Here is a 16998-nt window from a genome sequence, read left to right as displayed (position 1 = left end):
TACGCAGTCCTCTCAGCGACGGCAGTGTTCAGCTCGGCCTCCAGATCTTTCTTTTCGGACTCTAAGTCCTTATTGTCGGCCTCCAGCTTCACTAAACAAGCCAAGAGTTCGTCATTCTTCATCTGGTCAGCTATGGCTTTTTTCTCAGCTTCGTCTAAAGCGGAAGAGTACAGCCGCTTCCAGTGAAGTACCTCCAGCTCCTTAAGAGTTAAGAATACAAAGCAGCTATGTCAGTTCGGCATTTCAGTTTACTGAGCAGGTAGTAAACCACAACAGGAGTAAAAGAGAGTACGAAAAGCTATACGAAGACACAAGTGCAGAAAGAGAATTTTTTCATTCATAAGAAAAAAAATTTTTACACAAGGAGGGCTTCAAGGCCATTTTACAAGAAGGAAGAAACTAAACTAAGAGAAGGGAGACGAAATCATACTCCGCCAGCTTCGTCTCCGGCTCCTCGGTGAGGTTCAGCTTCCTTCTCCTTGTCTGCCTCAGCTTCAGCCTCGGCCTCCCTGCTCCCCCAGCCTGCTCGGTGCCCCCATCACCGATCAGCAGCACCTCTTGCTCGGCCTGCCTGTCTCCGGTCTGCTGATCAAGCTGCTCGGTCTCACCCTCTCCGTGGAAAATTGGAGCGGGTGAAACTGGCCCTAAGGAGGCAAAGATAGCCTCCATATTCTCGTCCGGTTAGCTCGGCAACTACGAACTCGGTCAGCAGAAAGCAGGACCGAGGACGAAGCAAGCTCCTCAAGGAGCGGCAGACTCTGGAGACGAGCTGCTATCTCTCGGCCGTACAGCGGCAGGACGACTTCGGCCCTGCTTCGGCATTATCGGTCATCAGTTTCAGCAGATCACCGACAAAGGCCGAAAATTGATTGCTCAGAAAGAGGTTCTCCGCGAAAGCACGGAGTACCTCCCCTTGGGCAACCACGGCGGCAGCAATCCCTCCGTTTCGTCTGCGTCTCGCTGGATGACGAGCTTGGTTTTTGGCAAACTGGGCTTCATCCTGGGCCGAGATCCTAGCAGCTCTGGCCTTCTCAAAGTCTACCTTAGCCTGTTCGGCCTGGTGACGAGCAGCCGCCAACTTCCTCTGCATCTCAGCATAATCGTTGGACGCTTTGGAGAGTTTCAACGGCGACGAGCTTGGAGAGCATATCGTTCCTCTGAAAATGGAAAAAGGAAAAAGTCAACCGAGGGGCCACAAAAATACAGGAAAAAAGCAAGGCCAGAAAATCAAGAAGAGAATTCACCTCGGCGAAGTCCGTGGGCCATAAAAAGGGTTCACAGATATGTTCCGAAGGAGGCGCCAAGACCACGTCTTTCTCCGGCGCTCTTGGGGGCTTCTGGGTCTTCCCCTTCCTATTTGCCGAAGTCGACTCCGACTTCTTTGGATCCGAAGAGGTCTTTTGCCTCTTCGGATTCTTCTCCAGGCATCAGACGCCGAGCTGGTGGTTTTCGGCCTCTCCGGTTCCTTAGATTCGGAGGATTGCGACTAATCTTGTTCAGCAAGTTCACTGCCAAAAAGCAAGAAAACAAGGTTAGTTTTCGTCGTCAAGGCAGTAATGCATAAAAAAGAATTCCTCACCCTCAGTCTCTTCGTCCGAAGACGAGGAGTCGAACACGAAGTCGCCCTTGACGAGCTCAGACTCCAGGTACTGCTTCCTAATCATAGGAATCTTATTGAGCTCGCCCTCGAGCTCGTCCAACGGTTCTAACCGAGGATGAGAATCACGGACTTCGGCCCTCTCCAGGAAGCCCGGAGCCGCTGTCCTATTATAAAAACAGAAGCGATGTTGCCACTTTGGCCACTTGGTTTTGCAGAAGGCCCTAAAAGGCCTGTAAAGGGATCAAGTAAAACCAAGATCCTTTCCTCTTAAACTGGAAAAATTAAGGATTGCCCTCAGAGACAGATCCTTATCTAGCCTACGCTAGTTCGGCAGCAAAGGCCGATAAGTTGCCTCCAAGAGTTCGGAGTCACCTGACCTAAAGGGAGTTGAAAAAAATCTAGCAGCTCTACAAAGGCAGGGGGAAGAGGGAAACGAAGCCGCATTCCAAAGCCGGCTTCATAAACGGTGGCGTAACCCTCCGGCGGCGAGTCAGCCCTATGAAGGTCGTCGGGAATCGCAACCTTCCCCCCAGGAAAAAAATATTTTTCGTGTAAGGATATCACAGTATCCTTACTCAAGATGCTGTGAAAATACTCTACGGTCTTCTCCCCGGATTCTTTCCGGCTAGAAGACCCTTACCCCTTTCCTACCGCTACCTGACTCAGAAGAAGAAGAAGAAGACATGGTTCTTACTCTTTGAAAGTCTGAAGAAATTCTGAAGAAATTCTTGAAAGCGGAAGGAAATTTTTACGCAAAAGAGAGAGAATGCAGAAGAAGCAATAGCAAAAGTGTTCAAATGATGAAGAAAGGACGTATTTATCAGATTCGGAGAAGATTTCAAAATCATCGCACCGTTTCGAATCCCACCTTTTCAGGATTCAACGGCCGGATTTTACTGTCGCATTTAATGCAGTCACGCGCAAGGCACGTCCCTGACGTCAGCCTCCCCCGTACCTTTATCCAGAATGCCGAAGTGACTCGCTTCGCCGAAGTGATTCACTTCGCTTTTCGGGGGGGGTAGTTGATGGGGTACGTACTAAACAAGCCCAATAGCAGTGACGGCCCATCAGCCCAAAGCCCAAGGAAGAGTATCAGTTCGGCATTACCAAAGAGTTCGGCCAGCCTACAGCTCGGTAAAGCCAACCAATCAGTCGGCATTACCAAAGAGTTCGGCCCCAGCCTACAGCTCGGTAAAAGCCGACCAATCAAGCTCTACTCTCAGATCGGCAAAAGCTGCTCGGCAATAGTTCAGAAGTTCGGTCTCAGTATTCGACCGAACTGGGAGATAGTGGACTCATGCAGAACCTCCACGACCTCCACTACACGATCTATTTAGTGGTGTCAACTCATGCAGGATAGCGGACCAAACAAAGAGATAGTGGACCCATGCAGGATCTCATGACCTCCACGACATCCACTACCTAGTTAGTGGTGATGCAAGCCACGACCTAGTTAGTGGTGATGCAAGCCACGATCTTAGTTCAATGTATAAATAGAACTTAGATCAGATAGAGGAGGGGCTCTAGACATCAAATAACATATAGCAAGTCTGTATTTGTAAGCTGTAAACCAGATCAAGCAATACAATCTTGCCCTCCTTTCTTCCCGTGGACGTAGATTTACCTCAGTAAATCGAACCACGTAATTCCTTGTGTCGTGATCTATATTCATTACCTGCATTTACTACCATCAAAAATTCGCCCAACCATCTTTGCATGGATGTGGAGGTCAATAGCAATGTGTCACTAGAACATAAAAACCATTGCAGCATCAACAAAGTCTGTCGAAAAAATATAGCTATGATAGCCTATCGCGTTAAGCTCTCCGCGAATATGCAGCCGAAGAAAACAAGCACACGGAACTGCGTGGGGCGGAGAGGAGCGCGTTTGTGATCGTGCTTCCCTCACGGCCACCGTGGCATTCCAAGCCGGCCTCTCCCCGCCAGGCGGAGTCTGGCAGGGAGATTTTGCTGGCAACCCTAACAGGACGACCCGGGCGGACAAGGCCCACAAGGCCGGGCAGTCCGTGATGGCCTACACGCTCCCGGACAAGTACGGGCAGTACATGGTGTTCAACACGATCGCGTTCCTCGCGTCCCTGAGCATAATCTTGCTGCAGGTGAGCGGGCTCCCGATGAGGCGGAGGAGGTGGATGTGGACCCAGATGGTGACGATGTGGATAGCGATATCGGCCCAGACGCTCACGTACTTTGTCACGTTGATCAACATGACGCCCAAGCACGTGGAGAACACGGTGTACCACGTGGCGAGGGTGTCGGTGATCCTGTGGCTGGTGCTGATGGCGTTGGTGTTCGTCGGAATATGACGAGGGCGGTGTTGTATGTGATGAGGAAGTATGGGTATGTTGAGGAGAAGGAGAGAGAGGTGATTGTATATGAGGAGGAAGAGGATGAGCTTTGATTGATGGCTGTAGTTTTATTAGTTTTCAAGTGTTTTTTTCATAACATATTAGTATTGTTCACGGTCACGGTGCGGAAGCTGCCGCCGCCGGAGCCCAAGAGGCCGAAGGTGATTGAGGTTAAGGTTGGTGGTTAGGTGCTGTGGAGAAGACTTGAAGGAATTGTTGTGTGTGTTTTCGATTAAATGTTTGTGATCAAGAATTTCGGTTATTGTGTGTATTAACCCGAATTTGATTCAGATACTACTCCTATTTTCGGAATGTATTACTGGTGAAGGTTTTTAATGATATACTTTTACTTATATCGCAAATTCAACAAAAAAATTCTAGTCATGTACCAAATTCGATACGTACACATCGAAAAAATTCTAGTCATATACCAAATTTGATACATGCACAACGAAAAAATTCTAGTCGTATACCAAATTTGATACATACATAACGAAAAAATCCTATAGTCATATACGAGGGTCTTAATAGTATATCTTTAAAAATATTACTCCTAACTAAGAAAACAAAACTGTGGGGCCAATAATAAAAAAGTTTAGAATGTGAGAGTAATACTTATCAAAGTCGATATTCTAACTACTATGGAGTAGTTTAATTGAGTCAGAGACTCGGAGTAGATTTCCTACCAGAAGATGTTCGTGGGACTTTGGAGATGGCTAAATCGAATTTACACATTAAATTGCATTATTTTGAAAATTTATTTTGATAATATGTTGCGATTAGCAGCTAAGATGAAAATTTATTTTGATAATATTTCCAAAACAAGAAAAAGAAAAGAAAATTACTTGACATTAACAATGGGACATCGAAAAATAAGCAAAAAATATTAGGGCAAAAAATTAATTAAATATGTACCCCATTATTTAGATAATAATAATGGGGTAGATAAATTGAAATTCAGCAAATGTGTCCACGTTAGCGAACATGCACATTCTAGACCAATATCCATTCTTCCAGAGAGCACGAGAGACTTCCCTTTCTCTCTCCAGAAACTTCTCTAATCTTCCACCCCCTCCCTATATTTAACACACACCTCCCCACCCCTTTCCTCATCTCAATCACAATCTCAAACAACAGCAACAAAGCAAAACTCTAATTTCAAATCTGAGAAGAAAATGGATTTCAGGCTAATGGGATTGGACGCTCCCCTCCTCCACACCCTCCACCACATGCTCAACGAAGAGGACGGCAGCGACGCCGCCAAATCAGCAGCCGGCGGCCCCACCCGGACCTACGTCCGCGACGCCAAGGCAATGGCGGCGACGCCGGCCGACGTCAAGTACACACGGCTCGTACGTGTTCGTGATCGACATGCCGGGGCTCAAGTCCGGCGACATCAAGGTGCAGGTGGAGGAGGACAATGTGCTCAACATCAGCGGCGAGAGGAAGAGGGAGGAGGAGGAGGAAGGCGCTAAGTATGTGAGGATGGAGCGCAGGATCGGCAAATTTATGAGGAAGTTTGTGCTGCCGGAGAATGCCGACACGGATAAGATCTCCGCCGTTTGCCAGGACGGGGTGCTCACTGTTACGGTGGCGAAGCTGCCGCCGCCGGAGCCCAAGAAGCCCAAAACTATTGAGGTTAAGATTGGTTGAGAGGTGGGGGTGGGTGATGGGCTATGAATGGGAGTGTTAAATAATGATGTTTTCTTTTTTGTTTTGTTCTTTTTGGCTGATCAATGTACTGGGCACCTCCTAAATATCCTGAATATGAGTTTTATGAGTTTGGTTTCTAGTGATTTACTATGAAATTGGAACTTGTGATACAATCTTAAAATTTAGAAGCCAAAAAAAAGCTACTATTATCAATTCGGATTTTGGAATCAAGCAAAAAATCGGAAAAAGGAAAAAAAAATTCTATCGTCTTGAATTTATGAGCCAAAAAGGCAAAAGGAGCAAAAAAGTACTAGTACTCATCCTCCTGGTAACAAATTTGATCTGATAGATAACACAAATTTAATGAGATACTAATTCAGATTGATTTTTGTATTTTAATTAAAATGTGTTTAAGATTGTTAGTAGTGGATTGAAATAAAAATCTATAAATTTAGCTACTTGAACGGAAATATAAATGTGAAAAATAAATGCTAATATTATAAAATAGAAAAATAAATACTACTCCTAGTATTAAAATTTTGAGGAAAAATTAAACCAGTTTAAGAAGTCTAGCAACAAAGAAGTTGAGAGGTTTCCTTTTTTGAGTTGTGCGCTGCTTCTTCCGACGACGATCTTCAAAATTCTCTCTCCTAACAAATAAAGCAACGAAAAACCCTTCTTTATCTTCTACAAGATCCGTTCGCAGCAAGTGTTCAGCTGTGAAAAATGAAAATTTAGCAGAGCAACTCAAGTAGAAGATATGGACGATTAGTTGGTAAGACGTTTTTCATCCAACTAAAGGGCCCGAGTCTCGGGTAGGGAACTTACAGCCATCAAGCGTGGGGAGACCGTCGACGAGGCCACTGAGGGAAGGGCGTCTCGAGATTGAAGCCATGAGATGATGCGAGAGGCAGAACAGAGTTGACAACATCATTCGTTTTCAATTTGATGTATTGAACATGTTGCTGTAACCGATTCTCTCCACTGCTGGGACTGTACTCACAATTTAAAACACACAAACTAAATATTTATGGAAATTTTGCATATTGCAACACATAATAATGATCAATGAACAAGCACATCGATGGCCTTACAAGACAACGCTTGCTCGAGGACCCTCTTCTGGAAAGCGGCAAGTTTGCGCAGCCGCGTTGTGTCAGCATTACCAGGACCCGTCTGTTAAAAGAATCAACAATAGGTCACATTGTATTAATGCTGGAATTGTGTAACATTACAGTCAAAGAGGCGAAAATGTCACCTGCATTATGCGATGGAAGTAGATGATCTAATCTGTCAAGACGCAGTCCCAGATCCAGAGCATGATGGATCCAAAGTATAGCTCGAATCTGCAGACCGAAAACTATGATGTATTTGAAAGAATTTTACATATGAGATAATGAAATTCCAAGATTACCTTGGAATGTGAGGGATCAGTAGGATCAAGGTTTAAGAAGTCTTCATGCTTAACTTTCACATCTATGTTGTAGTTAAGTTAACAAGTCCAGAATTAGCTATATTTAACTGTATGATATGTAACAGATAGATGGAGGGCAATCAAGTATTTCGAAGGATACTTGTGCGCCAGAGAGTTTGACATTATTCTTCAAGCGCTCGACTCTTTCTTTGTTGAGTTCGCAAGCGATGATCTTACCCTTGCCCTTCATGAGAGCAGCAAGGTGGACGGTTTTGTTCCCAGGAGCTGCACAGACATCGATAACCTTCACGAAGCGGATTTGTATAGTTAAATTGTGTTAGATTAAATACATAGGTGTGGGGGTACTTTGAGTGATATACCTCCCAACCGGGTTTAGGATCAAGGGCTACGGCAGGCATGGAGCTTCCTTTACCCTGCAAATGATAGACTTTCATGTGCTGGTTCGGACAATTTATATATTTTCTACAGGAAATTCAGTGGGCCATAGTACTGAGATTCAGAGAATCTTGAGAGTAAATACCTGCAGAAAAACACTTCCATTTTTTACTAGAGGATGATTGTGTAAATCAGCACCTGGTGGGAGGATCAGTAAATCTGGGACTGTGTCATCCTCTTGGACCTGAACACAATCAAGAAACGGCATCATAATTTACAAAAATATGATACAACAAACAAATTCCTCAAGTTTTGAAATCTAGCATGCTATTTTTTGCATGTGAAATTAGGCTGCTTAACAATATCTTCTTAATTGGCAGACCAAGAAATCCGAGGTTCTGCATGCCAGGCATGCCGTGTAGAACTATATGAGGGGAATTAGACTGTAGAATGAGTTCGTCTCATCAGTTTAAAGAACATACCACATATTGTTTTCTTAATTCGCTTATGACAGATTCAGTGTCGTTCTTTAAAGTATTAACTCGAACATAACGAGGTTTCTGTAGTTCTGCAAAAATAAGAAGTAGGAATTAATGTAGGATTTTCAAAAACTAGACATGGCAATGAATATAAATTGTTGCAAGTAACACACACCAGACGTTTTATCAAGAGCCATCAAGTCTGCTACATTTTTCAGTCCCTTGCGCCTCAAAATCCGTGATAGAGCTGATTGCAATGCATCCTTTTTTGACATTAGATGCTTCTCGGCGTCACCAGTTAATAGATCTTGCTAGGAAAGAAAAACAGATATTCGAGATCAATACATGCGGATGCAGTAAAACAAGATTGAATGCAGATAGTATATTACAACTTAACTGTGAGGCTATAGACATAAACAGATCAATACAAGTAATGTCAAAAACATCATAAATTGCTATATTTGAGCCAATAAAAAGTGGCATAATAGTATACCTGTCCAAAAAGTAGATCATATGCGATGATATACAATAGCTCGTTCTGCTTCTGTTGAGAACAATAAAAAATAATATGAAGTTAAGAAAATATCAACAGCATTGCAACATATACATTATTCAAATAATCACATCCATATCTGTTCAAGTAGCTGTACCTTCCATTTGGAACTTACAACATTTGCCTCTTCCATAACCTCCTTAATAACTGATAGATCTACAAATCAAAAAACTCATTTTAAGCTTAACTTCTCATCTTATCAAACATGACCTCAAAAGAAAGTGCTTCTACTTAATATTTTGAAATTGGGCTCATCACAACTTGATATCTACAGCATTACAATTTCCATGTCATAAAAACAAACACGAAGTTTGGCCGACTTAAATTGAGCTTAATCACAGCTCAGACATATATAGTGTTTCATGCAATATCAATAAGAATGGAGTCTAATCACCTAGAATTGAGCTTAATCACAGTTCAATAATCTCCAGCATTTCATGTCACATCAATAAGCGCATAGTCTATCCAACTCAAATCCAGCATAACCACAACTTGATAATCTAAACCATTAGATGACATATACAAAAAAACGAAGCCTCACCAACTCAAATTAAGCTCAATCCCAACATGATAATCTACAGCATGTACATCCCATATCAACAACTGCAAAGTCTAACCTACTTGAGCTGAGCATATCCACAACTTGAAAATCTACAGCATCAGATGTCATATCCAGAAATACAAAGTCCATCTAACTCAGATCGAGCTTAACCACAGCATAGTAATATCTACAGCACTAATATCATGTTAACAATTACGAAGTCTAACCAGCTCCAATGGAACTCAACCACAACATGATAGCATACAGCATTGATCTCATCTCAACATATACGAAATCTAACCAGCTTTTAACTGAGCTTAACCACAACGTGATAATCTAGATATTAACAAATCCGAAGTTTGACCAGCTCATTTTGCATCGACTAATTAACATAATATATTAGCAGCACGCAAACGAGTTAAGGCTCATTCCGTCCAATTACAGTCACTATACCAGAAATGAACATTTCGATTGAGTGAATGCACGATTAAGCTGAATAAGTGCTGCTTACATACGTTTGAGAGTTTCGCAAACCAGAGCAATGTAGCCTTCTTGTTCCTAACGGAGGGGCCGTAAACGAGCGATTTAATTGAGCCAATGGCTCGCCGCCGAGCATCGCCCTGGAGCGTGCTGCGCAACACCTTAGCGGCTTCTCTCCGGGCGAAGTAAGCCGACCGTTCGGCGTTGCTCTGCCGCTTCCCCGCCGGCTTCCCATCCTTCTCCGCCGGTTTTTTGGCAGTAATCGGTTTTCTCCGCGCCATTGCTATCGGTTTGATTTAGTAGGGGTTTAGCCTTAGGGTTTTGCTTCAGCTAAAATCGCTACTCCATTTTCATTTCAGAAATATTCGGGGAATTAGCGATTTTGATTTTTTTTTCCGCTTTCGGTTGGATAGTCGGGTGAGGTTTATTACTTCATTTTATGTTATTAAATAGATATGAAAAACTAAGTATAAAAAATCATTAATAATTTAGATAATACAAAAATGGCCTAAATGAATATTGAAGAGTAAGAAGTTGTGATGGAATATATTAACTTTTAAAACTTTTGTACCTATTTAAAATGTTGATTAAACTATTGATTTGTTCTAATTTTGCAAACAATATGACATTGTTTTAATTGGTTGTAAAATCATAACAAATCAATAATTCAGTATTTTACAAGCATATTTTAAAGTTGATATGCAAAATTAGATTTTAAAGAAAATTTATGAATTTACTGACAAATTAGATATTTTTTCAATTCGTACTCATATATAAGATAATATTATAACATGACTTAACGAATTCTTATATAATTTATTAAATACAACTTGAAAGTGTGAGTAGAATTAAAAAAAGTTTTATGAATTCATGTTCTCGACATTCTGTGAATCTTCTCTAGACGGCTAAAGATGTTGCATTCTTTATTTGGTAAAACGGTAATGCATTTTGCCCATTGTTTTGTAAATTAGTCTTACTTAATCTGGTCTTAAATAAATTGGATAATATATTTAATCACAAGTTACCTATCACGTATAGAACAATTGTTTATTGAAAAAAACTTGTATCTAGAAAAGTTTAATTTAATATTGCCAACAATTTTGGCATCATAGAAAGATCAACTATATATCCAAGAAAGGAAGTCAAACACTACTACTAATTAAATGACAAACGAAATTATAAATGTATAATTAATTATGTGAATCTAAGCTTATCTTTTTCCGAGAAAATTCCGATATCATATTTTTGTACCTAACATCATCAATTAGCACGTATGTAGGAGTACTTATCTACATATACTAAAACAAAGATAATTATTGATGGGGTACGTACTAAACAAGCCCAATAGCAGTGACGGCCCATCAGCCCAAAGCCCAAGGAAGAGTATCAGTTCGGCATTACCAAAGAGTTCGGCCCCAGCCTACAGCTCGGTAAAAGCCAACCAATCAGTTCGGCATTACCAAAGAGTTCGGCCCCATCCTACAGCTCGGTAAAAGCCGACCAATCAAGCTCTACTCTCAGATCGGCAAAAGCTGCTCGGCAATAGTTCAGAAGTTCGGTCTCAGTATTCGACCGAACTGGGAGATAGTGGACTCATGCAGAACCTCCACGACCTCCACTACACGATCTATTTAGTGGTGTCAACTCATGCAGGATAGCGGACCAAACAAAGAGATAGTGGACCCATGCAGGATCTCATGACCTCCACGACATCCACTACCTAGTTAGTGGTGATGCAAGCCACGACCTAGTTAGTGGTGATGCAAGCCACGATCTTAGTTCAATGTATAAATAGAACTTAGATCAGATAGAGGAGGGGCTCTAGACATCAAATAACATATAGCAAGTCTGTATTTGTAAGCTGTAAACCAGATCAAGCAATACAATCTTGCCCTCCTTTCTTCCCGTGGACGTAGATTTACTTCAGTAAATCGAACCACGTAATTCCTTGTGTCGTGATCTATATTCATTACCTGCATTTACTACCATCAAAAATTCGCCCAACCATCACTGGCGCCGTCTGTGGGAAACAGAGAACCAAATTTGTGATAAAGCGAATTTTTGACCCTTTTTCCACCCCAAAAAAAAAAAAAAAAATGCATACCAGATCACATAACACCCATAATACCGTTCGTGATAACCCTGAGGAAGCTAGTCCAGCCCGCAGGTCTGGAAAACAGCCTCGGGAGAAATCTACTTCCAGTTCTCACGGAGAAGGAACAAGCCGCTCAAAGACTCATCGCACCGAGTCTTCCCAGCAGCCCGATTTGAACGAGGCTGTCAAATTGTTTTTGGCCGAGAAGCAGGAAGAGTTCTTAATTTTCCTGCAAAAGAGCCAAAAGCCGGAGACGAAAACGGTGGATTCTCCCTCCTCATCCAGACATGAAAGTCACTACCGCAGTAGTGCTGTGTCTTCCAGGAAGAAGAATCCTCAACCCCGACATGTTCCTGTTCCTCCTCGGTACCGGAATCACAGGAGAACTCCATCTCCTCCATACCGAAGAGATGTCGGGTTCGCCATGTACGGAGCATTGAAGACTCCGTTCTCGGACGATATCACCCGAACTCCCTTGCCACAGAACTACCGAACTCCGTCGATGACTTATGACGGGTTAGAGAATCCTCATGACTTCCTGGGACGCTATCAGTATAACATGGCGAACCAGGGTCTCAATGAGGTTCATATGTGCAAGCTGTTTCCCGAGCTGCTTATCGGGAACGCAAGAAGGTGGTTCGATAGCCTCCCCCAAGGCAGCATTAGATCTTACCGAGATCTAATGGATGCTTTCCACAGGAGGTTCTTTCAGAAAGCGGAAGCCCGAATCACTTCGGCTCAGCTGCTTTCTATACGTCAAAGTCGCGACGAAAAGATCAGCGACTTTATGACGAGATTCCACAAGGAATGCCTACAAGTAGATGATCTCAATGATCTACTTGTCATTTCGGCATTCCAAAATGGAATCCTGCCCGGAGCTCTCTACAGAAAGCTCGTGGAATGCAGTCCGCAAACAGCTCAAGAGATGTGGGACATTGCGGACCAGTTCTCTCGTGCCGATGAGGCAGACCGTCGCAAACGGTCTTTAGACAGCTCATCCCGAGGAGACAGGAGGAAGCCCGATCATAGCGATCAGGGACATCCTCGCCGAACTCCTTTTGGCGATCAGGGACATCCTCGCCGAACTCCTTTTGAAAGGATTCAAAGGGCTCCGGTGCAAGACCGATTGGGGCCACGTCTCAATCCTGAGAAGCCGCCCGCTCAGTTCGTACCATTGAACAAGTCGAGAGCGGAAATTTTCGAACTGCATTCCGATATGTTCGAAAAACCAAAGCGGATGACGAAATCGGCCGCGCGTCGACCTCAGGATCAATATTGCTCCTTCCATCAAGACCACGGTCACGATACCGAGGAGTGCCGACATTTGGCTGCAGGTATTGATGCTCTTGTGAAAGCAGGGACGTTAAAAAAATACCAAAGCAAGCAGCCGAAAAAGAACAAAAAGCAGAGAGGTGCGAACTGCGCTCCTCAGGATCCGAAAAAGCAACAGGACCCCGAAGACGATGACGAGCTGCAATATGATGGAGTAATCCTGACTATTGATGCTCTCCCTGCCGGGAAGACTAAATCGTCCCTGAAGTCAGAGCGCAGAGGCTTCAATCGAGAGGAGCCAACGCATAAAAGGCTGAAGCAGGACGAAGTGATTACATTTTCAGATGCAGATCCCGTCCCGGCCATCTCTCCTCATCAAGACGCTATTGTCATCCAAGCCGGAGTGGCAAACAAACTGATCCACAGAGTGTTTGTGGATACCGGAGCGTCAGTCAGCATTCTTTTTAAAGAATGTTTCGATAAACTAGAAGTGGATCCAGCTCGGCTCAGTCCGGCTCCACTTCCTCTGAAAAGTTTCGCCCAGGAGGACACCCGCCCTGAAGGTATTATCAGCCTTCCGATCACGGTGGGAAAAGCGCCTACAAGCTCCAGTACGATGATCGAGTTCTTTGTGGTAAAAGCTCGGTCCCCGTACAACATCATCTTGGGAAGAGACTGGCTCAACGCAGTTCGGGCCGTTTGCTCTACTTATCACCTCACCATCAAGATTCCCACTAAAGGTGGGATAGCGGTCATCCGAGGTGATCAAAAGAGAGCAAAAGAGTGTCTGCAGATTGCGCTTAAAAGTGCCGAGCAATCAGATCGGCATCATCAAGCATAGCAATCACAGCAGCCGGAGTCAGAGGCAAGCGAAATGACCGAAGTCACACCAGAGTCGAACTCAATGACCGTTCAGTTATACGAAGATGATCCATCCAGAACGGTCAAGATCGGTTTCGCGGGAACGCCCCTACTCCGGGAAAAGACCATCCAGCTCCTCAAGGAGTACAAAGATGTCTTTGCATGGTCTCCGTTGGACATGACCGGAGTGCCCCCTGAGGTAATCACTCATCGGTTAAATATTGATCCTTCAGTCCGGCCTATAAAACAGAAGCAAAGACTCTTTGCGGCAGAAAGAAATCAAGTCATCCATGACGAAGTCCGCCAATTACTGAAAGCGGATGTATTATTCGAGGTGAAATATCCTTCTTGGGTGGCCAATCCTGTGATGATCAAGAAAAAAGAAGGAGGATGGCGGATGTGCATAGATTTTACCGATCTAAACAAGCACTGTCCTAAAGATTGCTATCCCCTTCCGAACATAGATAAAAAAGTAGAAGCTTTGATCGGCTTCGAAATTTTCTGTTTTCTTGATTTATACAAAGGCTACCACCAAGTTTTAATGGATGAGAATGATGCTTCAAAAACGGCTTTCATTACTGACTTCGGCATCTTTGCTTATAAAAAGATGCCATTCGGTTTAAAGAATGCCGGAGCCACATATCAAAGGATGGTAGATAAGCTCTTTCGGCATTTGATCGGAAAAGAGGTTGAAGTGTATGTTGACGACATAGTCGTCAAAAGCAGAAGCACTTCGGAGTACGAAGACAACCTCAAATCCACCCTCGACGTGCTCAAAAAAGCCAACCTCAAACTCAATCCCCAAAAATGTACCTTTTTGGTAGATTCGGGAAAGTTTCTGGGTTGTTGGGTTTCAAGGGACGGACTCAAGGCAAATCCCTCAAAAGTTCAAGTTGTTCAGAACATGGCGATGCCGAAGTCCATACACGATGTGCAAAGACTAACTGGATGTCTAGCCGCACTGAATAGATTCCTTTCCCAAGCAGCCGAAAAGCAACTACCGTTCTTCAAAGTGTTGAAAAAGGCACCAAAGTTTGAGTGGGTAGCCGAGCAGAAAAAGGCTTTTGACGAGCTCAAAAGTTATTTAGCCAAGCTTCCAATTCTCTCTGCTCCAACAGATGCCGAAGTGATATTCTTATACTTAGCGGCATCAGATCAAACCATTAGCGCGGTGCTCGTACGAGAAGAAGGCCTAAAGCAGCTTCCCATCTACTTTACAAGCCGAGCATTAAGAGGTCCAGAAACAAGGTATCAACCTCTGGAAAAAATTGCTCTGGCGTTAGTAAATGCAACAAGGAGACTGCGGCCATACTTCTATGCTCACAAGGTATGCGTCTTAACCGATCTGCCACTTCGGCAAGTTTTGACCAAGCCAGAAGCATCAGGCAGAATCGCCAAATGGGCCATAGAGCTGGGAGAACACTCAATAGAATATCTGCCTCGGAAAGCCATCAAGGGACAAGCCTTGGCAGATTTTCTTGCAGAAGCAAAGTTCGATCAAGCAATCCCTGTTATTGCCGAACAGAAAAATCCTGCCAATGACGAACTAACACAGCCCCAGGAATCCGAAGTAAAACCGCCGGACTGCTGGAGTGGATTCGTAGATGGAGCTTCGAATAAGACGGGAAGTGGAGCTGGTATTCTACTTATCGCTCCCGACGGACACGAGGTAACTTATTCACTTCGGTTCTTATTCCCAACTACTAATAACGAAGCCGAATACGAAGCCCTCCTTGCCGGACTTCAATTAGCGCAAAGTCTATTTGTCAAATCTCTCAAAATCCATTGTGATTCACAAGTCATAGTGAATCACATGCTGGGTACAAGTGAAGCCCGAGATGAGAGGATGAAAAAATACTTGGACAAAGCGCAAAGCATTAGCCGAAGTTTCTCTTATTTTCGGATAATCCGCATTCCCAGAGCGGAAAACAGCCGAGCAGATACTTTAAGTAAGTTGGCCTCATATCCGAGCTCAAAGGTGGAGGAATTACTACACCGAAGCATTGATGAAGCTGAGGTACATTCAGTAACCAGCTCGCCGAACTGGATGACGCCGATCTTACAGTATCTAGATCAAGGACAACTGCCCGAGGATAAGAGAGAAGCTCGGAAAATCACATGCCGAGCACTTCGGTATGAACTTCATGAAGGAGTCCTATACAGAAAGTCCTACCTTCAACCGTTATTGCGATGTGTAGGACCAGAAGAGACGGACTACATCCTTAGAGAAGTTCGTGAAGGATCTTGCGGTAGCCACATCGGAGCTAGAGCTTTAGCTAAAAAAGTTCTGAGATGGGGATATTATTGGCCAACTTTGGTACAAGAAGCAGTGCAGCTCGTCAAGACATGTACGAAGTGCCAAATTCATGCAAATATCCCAAGGATGCCGCAGACCGATCTATGTGCTATGCAAAGCCCTTGGCCTTTTATGCAATGGGGCATAGACATAGTAGGACCACTACCACAAGCTCCTCGGCAAATGAAATTCCTTATCGTTGCCGTGGATTACTTCACGAAGTGGGTGGAGGCTGAACCATTAGCTACGATAACGAGCTCGAAGGCATTGGATTTCGTCTGGAAGAACATAGTGTGCCGATTTGGCATACCCCACATCCTCATTTCGGATAATGGGACTCAGTTCACCGACAAGACATTCAAGAATTGGTGCCAAGAGCTGAATATTCAACAGCGGTTCACTTCGGTCTCCCACCCACAAGCAAACGGACAAACGGAGGTAACAAACCGTATCTTGGTGAAAGGGTTAAAAGCTCGGTTAGAACAAGCCAAAGGACAATGGGTAGAAAATCTCCCTCAAGTCCTATGGTCCTACCGAACTACACCCAAAACCTCCAACGGTGAAACTCCGTACAGTCTGGTGTACGGCACTGAAGCCGTGATTCCGGTTGAGATCGGCGTACCCAGTCCCCGAACTCTAAATTTCTCCTCAGAAATGAATGATGACGGACTAAGAGCCGAACTAGATCTGGCCGAAGAAAGAAGAGAATTGGCCTGCATAAAAGCAGCCAAGTACAAGGAGCAAGTAGCCCGGTATTATAACCAAAGGGTGAAAAAGCTGCAATTTCAAGTGGGAGATCTCGTCTTGAGAAACAATGAAGTAAGCCGAGCAGAAAAGCTGGGCAAACTCGAACCCACATGGGAAGGTCCATATCGGGTGTCAGAAGTCCTCGGCAAAGGGTCTTACAAATTGACTCACATGTCAGGAGAACAAGTACCCCGAACATGGTACATTTCCAACCTCAAGAAGTTCCATTTGTAAGAGACAGTC

General features: G+C 43.9%; 2 pseudogenes; one reads left to right on the top strand and one right to left on the bottom strand.

Annotated features, from left to right (window-relative positions):
* The first annotated feature begins 5056 nt into the window (after positions 1-5056).
* On the top strand, positions 5057-5760 carry LOC121784555 (annotated as a pseudogene).
* Positions 5761-6095: 335 nt separating this feature from the next.
* On the bottom strand, positions 6096-9796 carry LOC121785387 (annotated as a pseudogene).
* Positions 9797-16998: the final 7202 nt, after the last annotated feature.

The sequence above is a fragment of the Salvia splendens genome, chromosome 21, assembly GCF_004379255.2.
Source record: "Salvia splendens isolate huo1 chromosome 21, SspV2, whole genome shotgun sequence".
Taxonomy (NCBI): Eukaryota; Viridiplantae; Streptophyta; class Magnoliopsida; order Lamiales; family Lamiaceae; genus Salvia; species Salvia splendens.
This window is presented reverse-complemented; position numbering and strand designations above follow the sequence as displayed.